Genomic DNA, 19,462 nt, shown 5'->3' on the forward strand with positions numbered 1-19,462 from the left:
AAGACTGGGCATATCTTTGAAGCTTTTCCTGGTATGTTTCCAAAAATGCAGCATGCCAAGGCTCTTGTCAGGGAAATCTCTGCAATGTCTAAATGCCAGCTCATGAAATGATGCTTTGCTTTCCCAGGACACCTCCTATGCCGGTGAAAATTCTGACCCCACATCTCCAGGCTACACACCAGGCAAGGCTTCAAGAGGGTGCTCTCAGGGAAACAGTGCACTTAAAAGTGTATCCCAGTGCTTAGAGGAGACTAGGTGCATGTGAGGAAGGGAGGCAGCATCTCACATGGAAGATAATTTGATTTTAAATGTAAGATAGATAAGAAAAAACAGATGAAAAATTCCTGTGTAGCTCAAGCTATCAAAGAGATGCAGAAAACCAGTAGTGGTGGCAGTGGTGGAGGGAAATTCAGAGCAAGTGTAGATCCCATCTCTCCTAGCTGCAAACACTGGGAAAAGCACCACCAAAGCAGAGAATGTGCAAAGAGCTGGAGTTTTCTCCAGATGGAAACAGTGTAGTAGTATATGAGTTGTATCAATAAATTCTGTTAAAAAAATTTAATAACTACCTAACTACTTATCTCAGCTTCATGAAGTATTACCTTACTATTTATTAAAAGATAGCTAAATTGTAACAGAAGTGAATGGTCAGTGCCTCCCTTGGGCAATTGTTAAAGGCTGCTTTCATTTTTAACTGTGAAAATTATTCATAAATATACTATAAAAGCTCCTACTAGAAGACGAAAAATCTGTTATGGATCCAAATTTCCCCAACTGATCCTGTGTGCTGTCACCAGCAATAGAAATAGAGAGAGGATGAGTCCCATGGCAAGAATCTCTCCAGATACTGGGATTTTTTTGCTAAATAGATTCAGAGTAGCCCCAGCCTTGGAGATGACAGCAGGAACACTTCGCTAGCTTGCTCTGCTTGGGCAGACACAATCAGAAAAAAAGCTTCTGGCTTGGGGGTGGCTGGTCCCAGTGGCTTTCACAGCTTTAGTAACAAAGCTGAGAACTAAAACCATTATTTTCACAACTGCAAACAGCATTGGAGCTTCTGCCAATGCTCCCAGCTTAGCCAGGTCTCCCTACCTCTGCTGTGCTGGCATTGATACATTCATCACTTCCAGTAATTTTTCATGCCACTGATGACAATTTCTAGAGAGAAAACTGAAAGTCTTTTTCCCAACTCATGCAAAATGCAGCACATTTAGTAGAAAAGGAGCAACAAATCCTGGAACTCACACTACAGGACATCGGTATTCAGGATGGATGTACATATTCAGATCATTGAAGCCATACCTTACTCTCTTGCCCTTAAACCCTGGAGGTTCATTAAGCCTAAGCCTGGCAGTATTTACATTTGGCATGTCAACACTGCAAAGTCTTCAAGGGACAGAAGGGCAGGGATTTGGGGAAGCAAGATGAGCAGCCAACATTCCTACTTGATTGAATGAGATCCCAGGAAGCAGTTGTGCCCCCAGTTTTCTTTTGTCCCTCTCCTCCTACATGGCTGATCCCTCCTGCCAGGAAGATCCTAAAAATTAGTTCTTGCAACATCTGGAATCAGCAGCTGCACCTTGTCATTAAAATGCCTTTAAAGCACTTCCATTTCCCTCAGATTATGATATGGAACTTCTCCCTATTTCTTCACCCATAAATCTCACATGCATGAGTTGTTGGGGGAAGCTGGTTTTGAGTGCTGAGCATAGATGCAGGCTGGGAACAGGAGTTTTCAGACTCCACTCTCCACAGGACCACAATCCAGTCTAACCAATAGACCTTCTCACACTTCACCACAGTGCAGTCCTGCTGGTCATATCAGAGACCCACAGCACTGCATCAGGGTCTGTGAATGAGTCTTGGATTTAAGGTAGCAAACAGCAGCTTCATCTAAATTCTCAAGATTCTCACTACCAAAGATATCAGCCTATCAAATGACTCTCCACGACCTCTGCCCTGTCCTCATCTCCCATCCCAAGGAGAGCAACCTCCCTGCTCCCGGTCTTCTGGCAAAGGAGAAAGCCCCTGGGACTGAAATGTCACAAATTCTGAGGACATGATTAATTATTTAAATCGACAAAATTACATTCCACTGGTGACATTCAGCTCTACATCTACGCTGCCTCTCCCCTTCCCTCCCTGCCAACCCCCAGCAGTTTTTCCCCCTGTGGACATGTGCCAGCAAGGGATCTGTTCCTTTCACTCTGCTTTCTGCTAAATGTTTTTTATTCTCAACCACCTGCCCCAGGCCCTCTCATCAATTATTAATCAAGTGATCCATGAATATGCAAATCAACCCACACACTCATTTTATTAAATTAAATTTAAAAAAAAAGAAGACATGGCATGTACAGCGGCAGAATAGATGATGGGGTGGACTGCCCTGGGGAAGTGGGGATAGGTGCTGTCTAACAGAAAAGGAAGGAGTAGGATGAGAGGGAATATGCACTAAACACAGTTAGCAGGAAGATTACTTCTAGAGCCATTCACATGTTTAAAGTGATGTTCTGCAGGAAGGCGGGGGCTGAAAGATGAGTATATGTCCATACAGGAGGGTTTTATCTGCAGCAAATGAACAGGTGAAGAATCCACTTTCTAATAATCTAGGTCAACAGGGTCACTGTTGAGCAGGGCAGGCATGTATGAGACTGGGATGGTCCAGCTGGCCACGCACAAGGCATTTCTACCTGGCCCACAGCATCCTTTTCAGCAAAAGTGCAGCTGGGCTGCATCCACATGAACAGATAAGGGTAAGCCAAGGACACTGCCTCTAGATAGATGTTCTAAGTGGGAACCACTGCTGCCACCTCTCTGTATCACACAGGAGAGAAATGAGAGAGGGATTCCTTGAAAATTATATCTTCTCCCAGCTGATAACATGCTGACCCATTCCATATTAGGAGCTCAAAACAATTCTCTTCCATCAAGTTTTCTCTTTGTGTAACAACCTATCTTACCTTTGTTCTTCCCAACACTCTCTCCACACCTTTACAATCTAGCTGGTCTTTTGGCTCTCCTAAAATCTTTCTCTGGTGTACAGGGTATGAGCCATGACACTGGCCCAACATTTCTATCAAATAAAAGGTTGCCTGAGTGATGACACCAGATCTGCACGAGTAAAAAAAAAAAAAATACAAAAAGTCAAATCCCCTTCCAGGGCACAAAAAGAATGCTGCCACCCACATGCCTACAAGCCCTTCAGGCCTGTAAGAAAAGAGAGAACCATCTGGTCAGCTTTCCTGGTCCCTGGTGTTGTGGTGAGCACAGCTGAACAGATTTAGGATGACTCTCATGCCTAGCTCCTAACACTTTTGCACAAGCATCCCCTTGGGTGGAGGTGAGACTGTCCCAGCCCCATGAAGAGACCATACTCCATTCCATCTAAACAGCTTGGCTTTTTCCCTTTCTCCCAGCTTCACCAGGCTCTATGTCACTGGTTGGCTCATGTCAGGTATTGACCTTGATGTGGGTTTGAGGGAGTTCAGAGCTGGCAGGCAGAAGGGGATACCCTTCTTACCCAGGGAGAAGGTGGTGCATGGGCTATTGCAGGGCATATGCTTTCTCCACCGACAGAGACAAGTAAGGTTATCCTGACTTGCTCCAAGCATTCCTACCAGATGCTGATATGTTGGCAAGACATTTCTTGTTGTTCAGTAAAGCAAGAAAGCACTGGTGGCAGAGGCCATACCATTCTTTCAAGGCAGCCAGTTTATGACTCCTGAGACCATCACACCAAACTTCTCTGCAGAGGCTGGGACACATGTTGTGTCACATCATGGCCACATAGGCCAAATGGATACTGGACCTGGCAGCAGGCCCAATCCTGTCCCAAGAAGAGCTTCAAAGATGTGCTTTGGTCATTGGATTGGGAGACTCCCATGTAGCTTCAGCTCCCCATAAGGTTGTGAGATTTAGGAGATGAGTTTTCTACCTCCTGGCAGTGTCATATTGAAAAGTAATTTGAAGAATTAGGAGAATCTGTTATCTCCAGTCCAGCTTGCAGCCATACATGCTTTATGGAATTGCTGAAGAGAGGCCAGAGGAAAGGTGAATGCATCAGCAGCTGGAAATTATATGCTCACATGATTCCTTGGACACTGCTTTACTTATGGGGGTACCAGAGGTGGATGGGAAGGGAGGAACAGCTTTCTCACCTACTGATCCAAGACTCTTTCTCCATATCAAGGAGGAATTCTGGTTATAATCCTCCTTCTCTCTAAAACAGCTAACAATCTTGCTGGCAAAAACTCATGGCTTAAAAAGTATAAGTCCTAGCGTTAGTGGCACTAATTTCTTAGTAATATCTATACTACAATAATGTGAAAGGATGCTGAAACATCAGAGTCACAATGTCAGCACTGGTGCAAAAACTCCAGTATGGGGGATTCTCAACATTTCAGAGTAATGCCTGCACCTGAATGGAAATGCACGAGGATCAAGATGTCAGAGGTGAGTTCAAACACACCCCACAATTTTCACATGTGCAGCTGCATCTCCCCACAGAAGCGCCTGTACTGGGATACCTGAAGTGCCAACATGCCCAGAGGGCCAGATTGTCTATGCTAGCAACATGTGCCAAACATGCACCCATGGGACTCTGCACCCATAAATGCCTTGCAAGGGTCAGCTTCTTCATTCCTTCAGGGCACCTCACACCCCATCTCTGTAAGCAGCATGCTCCTCTGATCCGTTCAGGGAGCAAGAAGGATCCTGCTTTTTAACTTCTGAATGGGAGGGGAAAAGAGAAAAAAAGAATTCCCTTAATGTCACCAGCTAAATGTTAATTTGGAATGTGATTTTTTTTGTTGTTTTCTAAATTGCTCTTAACTGTGTGCCAGCACACAGGTAAATTGTTCTTGGCTCAGAAAATGGCCTGTCTCTCTTCTCAGAGATTAACAGAGAAGACAGTGAATGGAGCAGCAAACAAGAAAACCATGCTCCTTTTACAAATCATTCCATGGTTTCCTGACTTCTTTTCTATATATTTTTCAGCTGTAAATGAGTTTCTACTGCTCACTCTAGCTGAAGGCCATGCTTGCCATTGTTACTCCCCATTTTCTTTTTAAAGAAGGTGGAGGAAGGAAGGAGAAGTAATTTGCTGCCATGGTGACTCCAAGTGAAATGAAATTGCTGTACTTCCCTCCTGGCCCTCCAAAAGCTTCCCCCAGCCACCTTCCCCAAGAACCCTACTCATCTGGCATAGGAATGCCCATGCTTCTCTGGCTCAAAGGAAGCCTGGCTCCTCAAATGGCAGGCTGCCCTTTTTCTATTGTTGGGAAGAATTAAGGATATCTCACTTAGCTCTCTGTCTAGAAAAAAAAGCTGGAAGCAGCCTACAAGGAGGTCTAATGGACCCATCCAAAACTTTGTAGAAGTAGTGCCAGAACTGTAACCAGGGAGAATGAACCTATATGTCATTACACTTTTGTATAACAGTAGTTAATAACACTGGCAGTAGAGGTCAGAGGATGGATAGGTGGTCCAGATGCTTGCACATTCTTCTCCTACAAAGCCATACCAAGAAAACAAAAACAGTAGCTAGTTACTAGGACTACAAACCCCGCTTCTTTCCCCAGACAAAAATATCACAAGCTACCAGTGTCTATTTCTCTACGGAGCAGCTCCTTCCTTGAACCCATTACCTATATTCCTGTCACTAGCTATTGTTTCCCACAAGTCTGCTTTGTAGGTCTTGGTTTCAGCTTTGGGTGGTGGTAAAAGTTACCAACAGTTGGGATATTATATACAGTTATATAACAAGCCTACTGCATTTTTCCTAAATTTTCCTCTATTGCTCCTCTGCCCTATTAAAGCATTTGCCCTATTAAAGCATTTCTCCATTTTCTACTTAAAAATCAGACTCAAATCTTCTTTCTTATGAGAATTTCCATACTATGGTGCCAAAAAAAGAAGGGAAGTCCTAAATGTAATGCTGTAGAAACAGTCCTCATATACCAGTTAGATTCAAAAGGGCTTCCCTTTATCTCAAAAATCACCATTAAGATCTTGTGCTTTTTGAAGAACAAAACTCGTTTGCATTTTGAAGGTTATTCCTCATGCTGAAGGAGTGGGAACATGATTTTTGCCTGGAATTAACACAACCTGTCATGTTCTCTTAAATATACAAAGACTTCCACTGCCATGGAGGGTAGTCTACTGATATAATTAATAATCATGTGACAGATGAAAATATCTATTTGCTTGATTCATGGATCTTGGGTGAATATGAGGAATGAGAGACTTATGCCTGCCTTCTTTGCATTGGAAGTTTAATTTGCTACCTGTGTAGAAGCCATTTCTCCCTCTCCAAGATTCTTGCAGCTTATCTCAAAGGAGATGCACACAGTCCCTTGTGGAGACTGATTCAAGTCTTGAAAACTTGAAAGCATGCATGCTTTTCCAGATGCCCAACTTGAAAACACACTGAAAGTTTTATCCATTGAAAGCACAGCAAGAATTGCCAAGAGGAAACACTGCTTTCTTAACTTTCAAGTGTGGGGCTCTAAAAACAGGGGCATCAATAACAACCAGCACTAGAAATCCCAGCCTTTAGTTCTTTGATGGTTTTCCCAACCCCCCACCAGAATTATGGCTTATCCATATTCTTAAGTACAAGAGGACTGAATTTTAGAAGAGTTAACTATACTGTCACTTGCATATAGAAACATCCAACTGCCCAAAACAATACATTTGTGATTGATGTGTGCTCTAACTGGAATAGAAATCCCAGCAAAATGGATGGTTGTGGGAAACCCTTATATGTAGATATCCGAAACTCGTGCACTGTAACAACTCATGTCTCTCTCGTGAGCAGGCTAAAAGAGGTGAAAATAATTAATTCAGGAAACATAGTCCCAAATAACTAATTTTAAAATTCAGCTAGCTGGATAGGAAAAGAGAAGTCATTAGACCACCATCATTTAAGGCACTCAGGACTGATGAATCCCTGAAGGAAGGTTCTCTGAACTATGTGGGAATGGCCTGCTGGAAGGGGACGTGTGGAGATGCTCTTGAATGGGGAGCAGAGCTTCTGGCTTTCTGCAGTACCTATCCTTCACATCATACTGGCACATCAGGAACCTCAGCTGGAAAAGAATATCCATATACCTTTGGAATATAGACTTCAGAGGCAGAGCTTTCAAAGCAACTCAAGAACACATCCAAGATAACAGATTTACTCACATACCGCTTTTCCATCTCTGATTTCCAGATATGAAGAACCTGAATTTGTCTTCTGTGCCCATGGAACGGATGCTATGCAGATACCTTTCAGTAAAAGATTAATTCCCTTTTTTATTTTAATTTTCACTTATTTCAGTCCTGAAAGTAATTAAGTTTCAATGGCAGCTAATTATAAACAAAGAGAAATTAGAGGCTGCATGGCTGTCTGTTCAGTGCAAGCTTGGCAAAGTGTTTTTTAATTGGTAACCCTTTGCTCTGTATATTTCAATCCATTTTGCTCTGTGTTTATTGTTCCAGATTCATATTATATCCATGACCTTTCATCTAATGACAGAAGCTCATGCAGAGAAAAAAAGATTATTTTAACAAACAGACATTAGAGCTGTGAAAGAGAAAGCAAAAAACAGGCAAGAGGAGAAAGCAGGAATGACACGACACAAGAATGAAGCACATCATAAAAAGCTAGATGCTGATCTCTCTCTCTCCTTTTCCTCTGATATGTGGTCTCTGTAGGAGCCCTCCAACCCACAGCTACAGCATTACTTGGCTGATGCCAGGTTCTAAGGAACAGCAGGAACAGCAGCCACTCAAAGCCTTAAAATAACTTGCTGTGCCCATGGTCACTTACTGCAAAGAGACACTCAGAGGTGCATCCTGAACACAGCTTTTTTTGTGTAGCCAGTGCCATGTTTGGAGTCGTGGCCCAAGCTTTCTAGGATGCTGAAATTTGCCTTGATTGTGAGTCAGAGTTTAGTACATCCTCCAAGGCACACTTAGGTGAGATCTTAGAAATGTGAAGCTGAGAATCATTAAAGACCATGCACAACTTGGACTGTGAGGCATAAGTTGGAGATAAATGGGAAAACGGATCCTAATTCCATGCATGTAATGGTGTCATCCCAAATACATGCAACTTCACTTTCCTGTACTTCAACTGAGTGGATGATGTAGAAATGTCAACAAAAACTTATTCCTTACTTTCTGGGCAAAGCATTAGCTCCCGGATGAACCCTCAGACACCACAGTGACACTGCCTGTGTTTTCTTACTCACTACTGTATGCAGCTGCCAAAACACCAGAGTCTGTGTCCTCAAGTGGCAATGGGATGTGCCAGAGTCCCCAGGCCCCTGTGGTGGTGGAACAGCATCTCTATACAAACAGCACTGTCAGGACTGGGGTGGTTGGTGGGTTGCACATGATCCAATCTGAACTGGCACTTCCTGCTGTTAATGCACAGCTCTTGCCAAGTGCCCACCTGGCTTCTGCAGGAAACAGCTTAGCAGGCACTAGATGCTTGGCAAGAGACTCTGCAGATTAATCTCAGAAAATTTATATCATACACTCAGAACCAATTGCCTGATTCACACTTACCAGCAACAGGGATGATCCAAGAGTGAAGGACCAGGGATATTCAGCAACTCACCCCAGAGATATCCTAATACTGGAACACCTAACACACATCTTTACTTCCACCCATAAGGAAATTACCCAGCACGCATCCCATGGTCTCACATAAGGAAAACTCTGAGGTGTAATTCATCCTGCAGAGCAGGTTTTTGATTACTACCTCACACCGTGACACTTGTTTTTAGGACTCTATCACTCCACAAATTTTCAGAAAGAACATAGGTGTTTTTTTCTGAATCCATGTGCTGAAATTAATTTTTCTGCTTGTGCAGTTGCTTTTCTATAGGTTCACACAACTTTCACAGAAAAGAGTATAAGAAATAGAATGGATGGATACTAATGCTATGTTTGAATACTATTATCATATGTAAACTTTAAAAAGAAATAAAAGCTATATTAAAAATAATTAGTAAAATTGTCTGCAAATAAAGCAATAAACAAAAGTACAATTACAGGAGCATTTGCTGATGTTGATGGTTGGTTAGGAAATAGTTGCCTTGAGCCTTAGAAATAAAAGGAACTATGCAAAACCCAGTGATATTTTCAGAAGTGCCTAAGACACATGAAATTCAGTGAAACTCATACCCTACCTCAGGCCTTGCATAACACCTGCTTAGAAAACTTCATTCTAAGATATAAAATAAACCCGAGCACGGATGCTCAAGATTCATGAGCTCTTTAAAGGTACAAGCAGGTACCACGCTTTGCATATTTTTTGGAATCCATCTTCACATCAGATGCCAACATATGGTCATAAAGCGACTGACAGCCTCTGGACAGACATCCACAGAACCCCCCAAACAAAACTCACCCCTAAAAGGTTCACAGAGAACTTCTTTATGGGGGAGATTTCCAGAAGCTCAAATGGCCCTTAGGCACAGCCCTTCCATCAACTTGCAAACCCTAAAATACTAAGCAGGTAATTTAGAAGCCAAAGAGGAAAAAATACATTTGCAGAGCAATCACTTATAACTATACATCCAGTCCCAGTGCCTCTTTGTGATTCATTAATAAAGAAAACTCACAGACTAGCAGCTGTGTTCAAGAAACATTGCAGCAAAGTCCATCTGAGCACCAGCACTAAATATGCCATCAGATGTCACTGCACAGATTTGGGAGCCCTGATATTGCTAGGTTGACATCCATCTGGCCACTTTAGCACTGTTGTAGCAGCACGGAGTTGCAGTTTTTATAGCCCAGTTCTCCCATATAAACTTGATACAGCAGGCTGCTTGAGGTGAAGATTTGTTCAGCTGCGTCACGGCTGCCTCAGACCTCGTCAAGACAGTGTTGCTCAGCTGATCTCTTGGAGTCCCTTCCCTGTTCCCTCTGTGAACATGCAGGAAGCTGGGGAGGGGGGGAAGGTAGTAGGAGAGTGGAGGGGTATGCAATTAGAAACTATAAATTCATCAGATGGTTAAGCACCAGGGAGGAAAAAGAGCTCTTTAAACTAAGAGATCATGTTGACATAAGAACATATGGATGTTAACTGGCCATGAACACACTGAGACTGGAAATTAAAGAGAGGCTTTTAAAACTTTAGAGAAGTGAAATGAGACAGGGATCACCAACTTCACTATTAGGAGAAAGCCACCCCAATCACACTGCAAATTTATGAAGGAATGTTTAACAAAAGCTGAATCAGATAATTCAGAGGTTTCCATGTATCCTATGTTGTGTTAGAACTACCCCACACACTTATGTGTAAAAGTTACCCCATACCAGTGTCTCAGAGTTTTTCCTTTGATTTATGGTTATGTACAAATACTAACAAACCACAGTACCCTCAAGAACAAACACAGCTCTGTTTATAAGTCTGTTCAATATGGTCCAGAATGGCCTGTTTTAAATGTGTAGGGTATGTTTTCAAAAGTAGCTTTCAAAAAACCAAGACCTATTATCAAAAAAAGAACTTGGATCCCTGAGTCCTTTGATTTTCAGGAAGATAAGCTCCTGAGCAGCTGAGGTGCTTTTAAGGAGGTTTGTCCCTAGTCTTCAGTGCCATTTTTGGAACTTTGACTTGCTTCCCCTTCACTGTCACACAACACAGTTTTGTCCTATGCCATACTGGAAACAGTGTTTCTAACCTTTTGATTCTAATGAAGCTTGAAATTCTAGGACAGATGACAAACTTTGAGTTTTATCTACTCCTTTCTCTAGGCATGAGGATCATGGACCATGTAACAATGTACAAAGATATCAATTAAAAAAAAGAGAAAGATTTGCTCTTGACTTCAGCACCACACCTAACATATGAATTACATGCTTTATGAAAAACCCAAGCCACAACATATTTTTATACAGGATCTGAATAACACAATTCCCACCTAGTCTCTTCAAACACTAAATGAGATACCTACTTGAATAAAAGGGGGTTTTCAATTGCAATAAGGCTTTTTGAAAAATTATTTTTAGGCCATACTCATGTTGTCAGATCATGCCTGGTTTACAAACATCTTATCATTGCCAACATACCAGATAACCAATCTTCAGAGGTAAGTTAGTAATTTGAATATCTGATCAGAAACCAGACACTTCAACTGATGCAAGTGAAATTGTTGGTGAGGGACAATTTCCAGTAGAGCGGTTGATGTGAACAGTAAATTGCTAATTCTGCAAACTTAACTTTTTTATTTAATCTGAGTATATCACTAACATTTTTTACATATTTCATTTGTACATTTTATCACATAGGGCAGACATTGAGAGGCAGTCTATGATGTTCACTTGTAAAACAAAGAATTTTATCCCAAAAGCAGCAAGAATTTCTGAAAATGCCCCACACTGGTTATTTAAGTCTGAACAGGGCTCCAGACACAGATCAAAAGTTTCTTCTAAAGAAAAAGCTTGCTTAACCCATCTCATACCTCATATCTCAACAGCAGCTGAAATACCTGTGCCCTGCCTTCCATCTCCCATTTGGGGTCAGTATGCTGACCTTAGCATGGTGCATACTTGCCATCCAGTCCACATTGAATGCTGGTCTTGTAATTTTATTCTGACTTACCAGATCTTCAGCTGAACTCAGCTGTCACAGTAAAGGAAAGCTGCCATGTGGAACATATTAAGGTTCTGATGAACAAAAAATCCCAGTGACTTCACTAATAGCCTATCCTATATGAACATATAATTTTCCTTGCCACCCAACAACAGTTTCTGGATGTTTCACAACATATACATTCTACCAAAATCATAACAAAAAGCACTGCTGCGCCGGTATCTTATTAATACAATCCTCCCAGACAAATAACCACTCCTTCAGCTCCAGCACGCATATTGCTTGCTGCCTTCTCTGGTAGTCATAGAAGCAGTAGCCAATATCATTTGGGTGACAGGATGTTCTGATACTTGGGCATAACTTGATGGATGCTAATTACAGTGAGATACTGGTATTTATCACAGCTATGCTCAACGGCATCAAGATGTTTAACAGTTACTATGATTCAGAACAAGCTGTGCATGTCTACTCATCTCGCTTTTCCCCTCCCAACTTTAGCACATGCAAGTACACGACATGGCAGTTTTGTTGCCAATACAGATTACACATCAATGTTACTGCAAAAAGATCCCAAGTTAAATAACTTACCATTACTTTAAAGACAATCAGGGAGGATTAGAAAGCCCAAAGACTTACCTATGAAGAAAAAAAAAAAAAGAGAAGCAAAATTATCGGCTGAGCAAAAGCAAGGACAGAAGGTCTTCCAACAATTTGAGCTCAGAAATATCACAAAAGTCTTGACAAAGTAACAGGAAAAGCAGATCAAGTTCCTTGCATGGATGGCTCTATGAATTAGAGAGGACCAACTTACCAGGTAATGCTAGAAAAAATGGCAATTTTAATCATGCTTACAGGTAGGCTCAAAACAAAAGTATAATTTCCTACCCCGAGGAACTTACATTCTCATTCAAGAGCATATCAGAAAATGATCACCTGGGGAGCAGGAAAAAAATGTTACTCTCCTACTTGGGTGAGAGAGCATCAGACAAGTCTTATGGACTACATAGAGTACTTGTGTTAGATATCACAGGGGAACAATCAAAAAATAAATATAATAGATTAGTTCTGAATTGGCTCTAAAATGTGAAGGGGGTTTATTTCCCAGGGTTATTTTGCATGCAGAAAAACAAAATAGTTTAAGTTTTCCAAGATATTTCACTTTACAAAGTCACAGAATTGCTAAGGTTGGATGGGGCCACACTGGGTTATCTGGTCCAACCTCCCAAATCAAGCAGGGTCATCCAAGAACACATTGCAGAGGACTGTACCCAGATGTTTCCGGAATATCTCCAGTGAGATATTCCAGACTCCACAGTCTATCTGGGCAACCTGTTCCAGTGCTTAGTCACCTGCACAGATCTTTCAGGTTCAGGCAGAATTTCCTGTGCTCCAGTTTCTGCCCATTGCTGTTGTCCCATTCACTTCTTCTCTCACTATTTACCCTGACTGGCAATATTGAGGAGAAAGCCACCTGTGCACCCAGATCCTTGACACACATCCACAGAACTCTGAAATCAAGAATCTGATTACCAATTTACCCTTGGTATTATTATTATTGCCCATGTGAAAGACCAAAAGGGAGTAACAGTCACATGTCTTAACAAGCCTTGACAACCTTTCCATGAAATCCCTGATTTGAGCCCAAGGCAGGCAACAAACTTCTCTGGATAGCAGGTCAGAGTGGCAAATGGATGTGTCTCTCCCCTGGAGTAGGGAGTCACCCACTTCAACTGCTCGCCACTTCACCCAGGCAATCCTGTGTGGCTCAGGTCTGGGGGACTCAGTTGCTTCACTCAAAGCCTTACCCATCTCCTTCTCAGCTTGCAGGGCACTAAACCTATTTTTAATGTCAAGCCATCAGGAGGAACAGGAGTTCTATGGAGAGTGACTGTTATCCAGTTTTCCTCTCGGACTTCTGTCTTGTTGTGAGATGCAGTGCAGAGCCCACCTGCATCTCCTGCATCTATAAAGTCTGAGATTATCCTCTCTATTTCTTTATTGCCAAAATTCTAAGCAACCGACTTATTTCCTTGTGTATCTCCTTGACCTGGTCACACAGCTCCTTGACAATGACAAATCTTCTGCAGAGGAGATGACTCTCAGCCCCAGCTTTCCAGACGGACACCGGGCACTGTACAACCAGGGTCTGCTGAGCTACATGTACTCTTGTGAGGCCTGTTTGGGTGGAAGCCTCTGACATCACTAGTGCAGCAGCTTCCACAGACACTGGGAATGAGTTCTACAGCACCTAGGAACCATAGTGTTGGGAGCTCAGACTACTAACACTGAGGAGAAGGGGCCTCTTCTTTCCCCTCAGCATTAACTGCTATTCCCAGTCTGCCACTTTATGGTCCTGCTCCGTGTTGGCCCTGCTGTGGGCAGGAGCCCTTCCTGCGCTCTCCCTGCACACTTGTACTTGTGTTGCACACGCTGCCATGCCCTGCTGAGGTGTCCCACTGCTCCCTATGCTCCTGGGCACTCACGCTTCCCCAAAACTGCTTAAACCTGCTGCAGTTACCCTGGCAATGCCCTCACCTAGTCAAAAAGGGCTGCTGGATCCTAGCTGGTCTCTCAGTTGTTACTTGGGCTTCCTTGTCTCTGGGAACAGAGACATACACCCCAGAACTTGCCATAGCCATCTGACTGAGGCTTTTGGTTTCAGCATGTTTAAATGTCCTGTGGTCGCCACTGGCAACACCTATCACCACCTCAACCTTATTATCCATACAGTTTTTTGTGCTACATAGGAATTGCTGTTATGAGACACAGATCCATGGTGCTAGGTACATACAGAAAACCAAGGACTGCTTTGTTTGAAGGAACTAGGGTGCATTCATTATTTTTTCTTGAGTTTTCACCAGAAAATGGGGAAACTTGATGGTGAAGCTACAAGCACCAAACACAGCTGAAAATCTCCTATTAATTGAGCTCCCCACACAGGCTTTCTCCCATCTTGACACTGCAACCCACTTTTTAATTTTCATGTGGTGAATTTGACTCCTTCCCCAAGCCTAGTCTCCCATTCAATAAAATGACACTGCTGTCCTTCAGACAACCATGCCTGTGTGCCAGAAAGAGCCAATGCCAAGCAGGAGTTGCAGCTGCTGTGCAGAAAGTCTACAAATGGTAACACAGCTCTGTAAGGATGAGTATTTCACACAGTATCATTGCTTCACTGCGATTTCCAAACAGAATGTAGACAATAAAACTCACAATATGAGGAAGCACTCATAATAAATTTATTTTGCTTAAAAAGCCTTACTTACAGGGGACCTGATCTAAAGACTATTGATGTTAATAGCTCAGAGTAGAAAGGAGCAACATTACAGTGAAGAGGCTACTCAAGAAGGAAAAATCACTTTTGGGGGATATATGAACCTACATTATCAAGCCTTGACCCTTGCTTGCAAATTACTGACTCAGCTTACAAACATCTGAGCAAGCAGCTTGTCAACATGGGCCCTCCTGCTCCTGCCTACAGAAGTCCCCGTTCACTTGCACAGGAACTGCACCACAACGTACCAGCTCAGCTGTCTTGCCTACAGTTCCAGCTGTATGGATGCAATTGCCACTAGTGCGGACAACAAGGTGATTGTTCACAAATAATATTCACCCAGAACTCTTGTACGCTTTGTGCTTGCTCCGTTAGTCAGGAGCACAACTTCATTTTACAGCGTGCCCTTTAACCAGTCAGCACCATGCACCTCAATGTGATGAAACTCATTTAGTGGAGAGAAAAAAATAAGTGTCTCAATAAGAAGGAGCAAGATTAGGTGGTTCCTTTCAAAAGAACAGGCTTAGGATCATTTATTTTTGGTTAAGTGTATGCAAGACAGAAGAAAATTGTATGCAAAGACAGAAAGGATAGAGATGGCTATTTAGAGATGGAAAAGCAGATAACACTGAAAAGCTTGTGAACACCCTAAACCCAGTCATATCTCAATGCACACATTCTCTCCAGAAATGGTCTTGCAGATATCTGGAACAGACCTCAGTGTGCAATCCATACCAGAGTCATTGAATACTTACAGATAAATATTCATAGACAATTTGTGAATAGGCAAAAGGATGAAACCTGTAGTGTGTTGAGATTCACTGATACAGGAATAGGAATAATGTCATACAGCACCACTGATCCATCAAATGGCATGGGAAATTAGGAGTAGATACTCAGTTAAAAAACATTCTCAAATAAACCAGAGGCTAAAATTCAATTGCACAAAATATCTAACAACTGAGAATAATGAACAAATTAGTATAAAATCAGTCTGCTCCCAGAAAACTTAAATAGAGGGATGAGAATACATTTTAATAACACAGTAGAGAAGAAAACGTGAACGGAGATGGAAAAACACCAGTTCCTCCTTGCAGGGAAAAGAAATGATGGGAATAAATCCTTTCCCTGCTTGCACTAGTCAAGCTCCTACCTGCTTCAGTCAGGTTACAGCACATTTGGCCCTCATTGCATGAAATCTCAGTTCAACCACTTATGAAGAGCAACACTGGGTATACTGAACAAAAACCCCACAGCACAACTTTTTCAAGTGTCTCCCCCTTATCACAGGACACCTAACCCTCCCTTCCTCCCACCACCTCTTGCTCCTGCTAAATTTTCCTGCCTTCCAGATAGCTCTACTCATCAGTCAAGCAAAACACTTGGTCCAGCTTCTGTCTTAAGGACATTCAACAATAGGAAAATAGAAGAGCAGCTTAGCCAGCTCTGCACAGGAGATTATTCAAAAGGTTAATTACTGAATGAAACAGAAATAGGAGATGGAGGGGGCAATGGGAAAGGGGATGGAGGATGAAGGGAGGGAGCAAATTAGTTTCAGCTGCTAAATCCGGTTTCCCAAATCCTTCAAGTCCTTTACAATATAGGTTGAAGAAGGAAGGAACAGGATGGGGTTGGGCTGTGTTGTTCACTTACACGTTCGATAAAACCTCAATAATGTTCCTCTCCTAATCCTGTGTCATTAGGAACAAAATGGTACATCAGGAGACTATTTAGATATGAATGCCTGCAACTTCACCATCTGACCCTGCTGACTTCTCCTTTCTTTCTGCTCTCTTCTTTTGTTGCTGGAGCCAATTATTTTTAGAGATGTGATTTTTTTGGCTAGGCTCTTGGCCTCCAGCACCAGGGGTTCCGAAATGACCTAGCTGGAGACCCTTATGGCCATTTTTTTTCTATTTTTTGTGTAGAGGTCATTATTACTATAATAGCTGGGAATTAATCCATCTATTCAGAGTTTTTTTAGAAGAAAACAAAAACTCCAAAACAAAACAAGGAAGCATTTTCTATGGTGCCTCCAATCCCTGCTCTCACTAGAGCAGGAGTCTGGCTACTGGTTTTAATCTGAGGGGACAACTGCTCTAAATAGGAGAAATTTACAATATTAAAACAAAAGCATCAGAGAGCAACCAAAATAATTAAAAAATAAAACTGATATCTCTTTGCTTCTAGCTGCTGGAAGGAAACAGAACTAAAAGTAGCAGCTGTCTGTATAATCCTCCCTTCATCCTTAGCCTTATATCAAACCCAGCCTTGGCCCTGAGCACATTCAGATGCAATAGAAAATCTTGTGTCAGGGACAAGCAATGCCACATGGAAAAGCCGAGCATGGAGGTCAGAGGCCAGTGGCAATGTCATTGTGCCACCTCTTTGTTACCCCAAACCCATGCCTGTGACAGAAGTTCACCAGAGACAGCTGTATATCAATTACATGAAAGAACCCGTGCATCATTTTTATAACTTAAGAGATTAATACAGGTATCTCTTCTCATTATACTATAAAGCACAACGAGTGCAATCACTACCCTTAAGTCACTTGCCAGTACATGACATAATGAGCTCTGCTTTTTGTCCTCTGGTCACTATTGTACAAAGGCACCATGAGATTTCACAGGCAATCAACTTAGTATTTCTATTAGAAAAGAAGCACCAAAGTGAAGGAGGCAAATAAATATCTTTTCAGCTCTTTCCTAGCATTAGCTGTGCAGGCTGGTTTTGATAACATTGAGAGAAAAAAAAAATAGAGCACGTTTGTCACCTCCACAACTTTCTAGAGAGTCAGTGTTATAGAGCCTTCTGAAACTGAAGAACCTACCTCATTGCTTATTAAAATTTAAGCAAATCATGAGGTGAAGGGAGTAATAAATAAATAACCTTTGGGGAGAAACACTTGACAAAAGTAAGTTCCAAAATGTCATGGGCAAAAGAGTCTTGACTTTGGGAATTTCACTTAATTTGATTTATTGCCAATTAACCTAAACTTTTATTTACTCTTTCAGGCACTGGGTAACAGAGATGATAAACAATTAAACAGACACTTAGGTAAACCTCTTTCTTTGCAGTTCCCTGGGGTCCACTGTAGTACAACACATCTTCCCACACACAAGCCAGCCAGTCTCCCCTGCCCTTATCATGGGCACACATTACACTTACTCACAGCAAACCCCTTGGGCGAGATGATGGACAGCTCAGGAGACTGGGTTGGTAGATGATGCTTTCTTGCTGCAGCTTCTTATTTCTTACTGTTTTCTTTCTCCCTTCCTTCCTTCCTGCTTGTCTCCTATCCAGGTTGTCCACAAGCTGCAGTTCCTTTTGGGTATTTCCTGTTCTAGTGTGGGCCACCCATGAGATGATGCATCTTTGACAATGTTCTCTTCTATGTGCCTCCTCCTCCTGTATCTTCTTATGTATCCCTTTCTCAATCATCCTCACATCTCCTCCTGTGAGTTTGTTTCCCCCTCACATCTCCCTAGATGATCCTTGACGAGGATGGGACAGCTCTGACTGGCTTCTTTCCAGTTGAGGAAATTTTTCCATCAAGGATTATGCTGGAGTGGCCAGAAGTTTTGCCCTCCAGCTACCCAAGTAGTTGGTCTATCTGCACAGAGCTATCCACCACTCCAGGACCTTGCATCAGTGTAAAATGCCGTGTTAGAAAGAGCAAAACCAGAGACATGCTTCATTGGGAGTGACCATCAGGCCTAGCTAACCAGATCCTTGCCACACCACCTTCCAACCACGGTTCTTCAGCCACTGGAGCTATTTCATGCTGAGACAGGGGAAAAAATATTTTCACAGACTGAGTGATGCTCCATCATTCTTTGTTGTTTATCTCCCTGCCTTCTATTCCCTCTAAAATTCAGGCTGCAGTTGAAGTAGTAGAGGGTCGTATCCCTCAGCACAGATACCTTGAGTTGGAGTCTGCCTCCACAAACTGAAGCTTCTTTTAATAGCACTGTCAATGAGAGATTGCATATCTTGTTAAGTGCTATTCAGATGCACCCACAGAAGCTCACTGCTTCAGAAACACATCTCTTCCTAATAATATAGTTGGCTACATTATCTTATTTGACACTAAAAACTTGAGATGATTGATGGTAGCTTAAATTCTGAATAGACAAAAATTATAGAGCAGCTTTATAATCTTTCGCATTAGTGCCCTGGGGAAATGGCTGAAGTCTTTATCACATTTAAAGGACAGCATGACTGATGCTAAACTTCCACCCTTCCAGCCAGACCAGCCTTCCATGAAGGTCTCAGGCAGCCTGGTTGGGAGTCTGGTTGTAAGAATGGCTCTGAGAGCCCAGCATTTGATCATTAGGTGCCACAATTTCCATCATTCCTACCTACTGCTTTGCAGTATTCCTAACATACATGCAACTAAGTCAGGATCAAGGAACAAAGAGAGAGGAAGGATGATGAAGGGAAAAGAACAGAGCAAGAAACTTCCCTTTACCTTGGATATAAATGGTGACCCTGCTGAGAAGTAACATAGCGTTTGCTTCCTGGGCACACAAATAGCACAAAAGATCTGGTGGATTATATTCTAACAGCTGTGGAAGAGTCGTTCAATAATCTCT

At 42.3% G+C, this 19,462-nt stretch overlaps 1 long non-coding RNA gene across 17 annotated transcripts in view; it reads right to left on the bottom strand.

Annotated features, from left to right (window-relative positions):
* The window catches only part of LOC135294638 (uncharacterized), a 155,482-nt gene that overhangs the window by 98,351 nt on the left and 37,669 nt on the right, over positions 1-19,462 (bottom strand). For 2 of the 17 annotated variants that reach the window (XR_010356720.1, XR_010356722.1), the window contains 4 exons: positions 18,036-18,837; positions 12,179-12,226; positions 11,600-11,664; positions 3,164-9,939 (listed from right to left, as the gene is read on the bottom strand). The exons of 3 other annotated variants lie outside the window; for them this stretch is intronic. This is a non-coding gene — a long non-coding RNA (uncharacterized LOC135294638). Of the gene's footprint in view, positions 1-3,163; positions 9,940-11,599; positions 11,665-12,178; positions 12,227-18,035; positions 18,838-19,462 lie in introns of those variants that run through there. 12 more of the 17 variants (XR_010356727.1, XR_010356733.1, XR_010356718.1 and 9 more) reach the window with 9 other exon arrangements.

This window comes from Passer domesticus, chromosome 2 (assembly GCF_036417665.1).
Source record: "Passer domesticus isolate bPasDom1 chromosome 2, bPasDom1.hap1, whole genome shotgun sequence".
Taxonomy (NCBI): Eukaryota; Metazoa; Chordata; class Aves; order Passeriformes; family Passeridae; genus Passer; species Passer domesticus.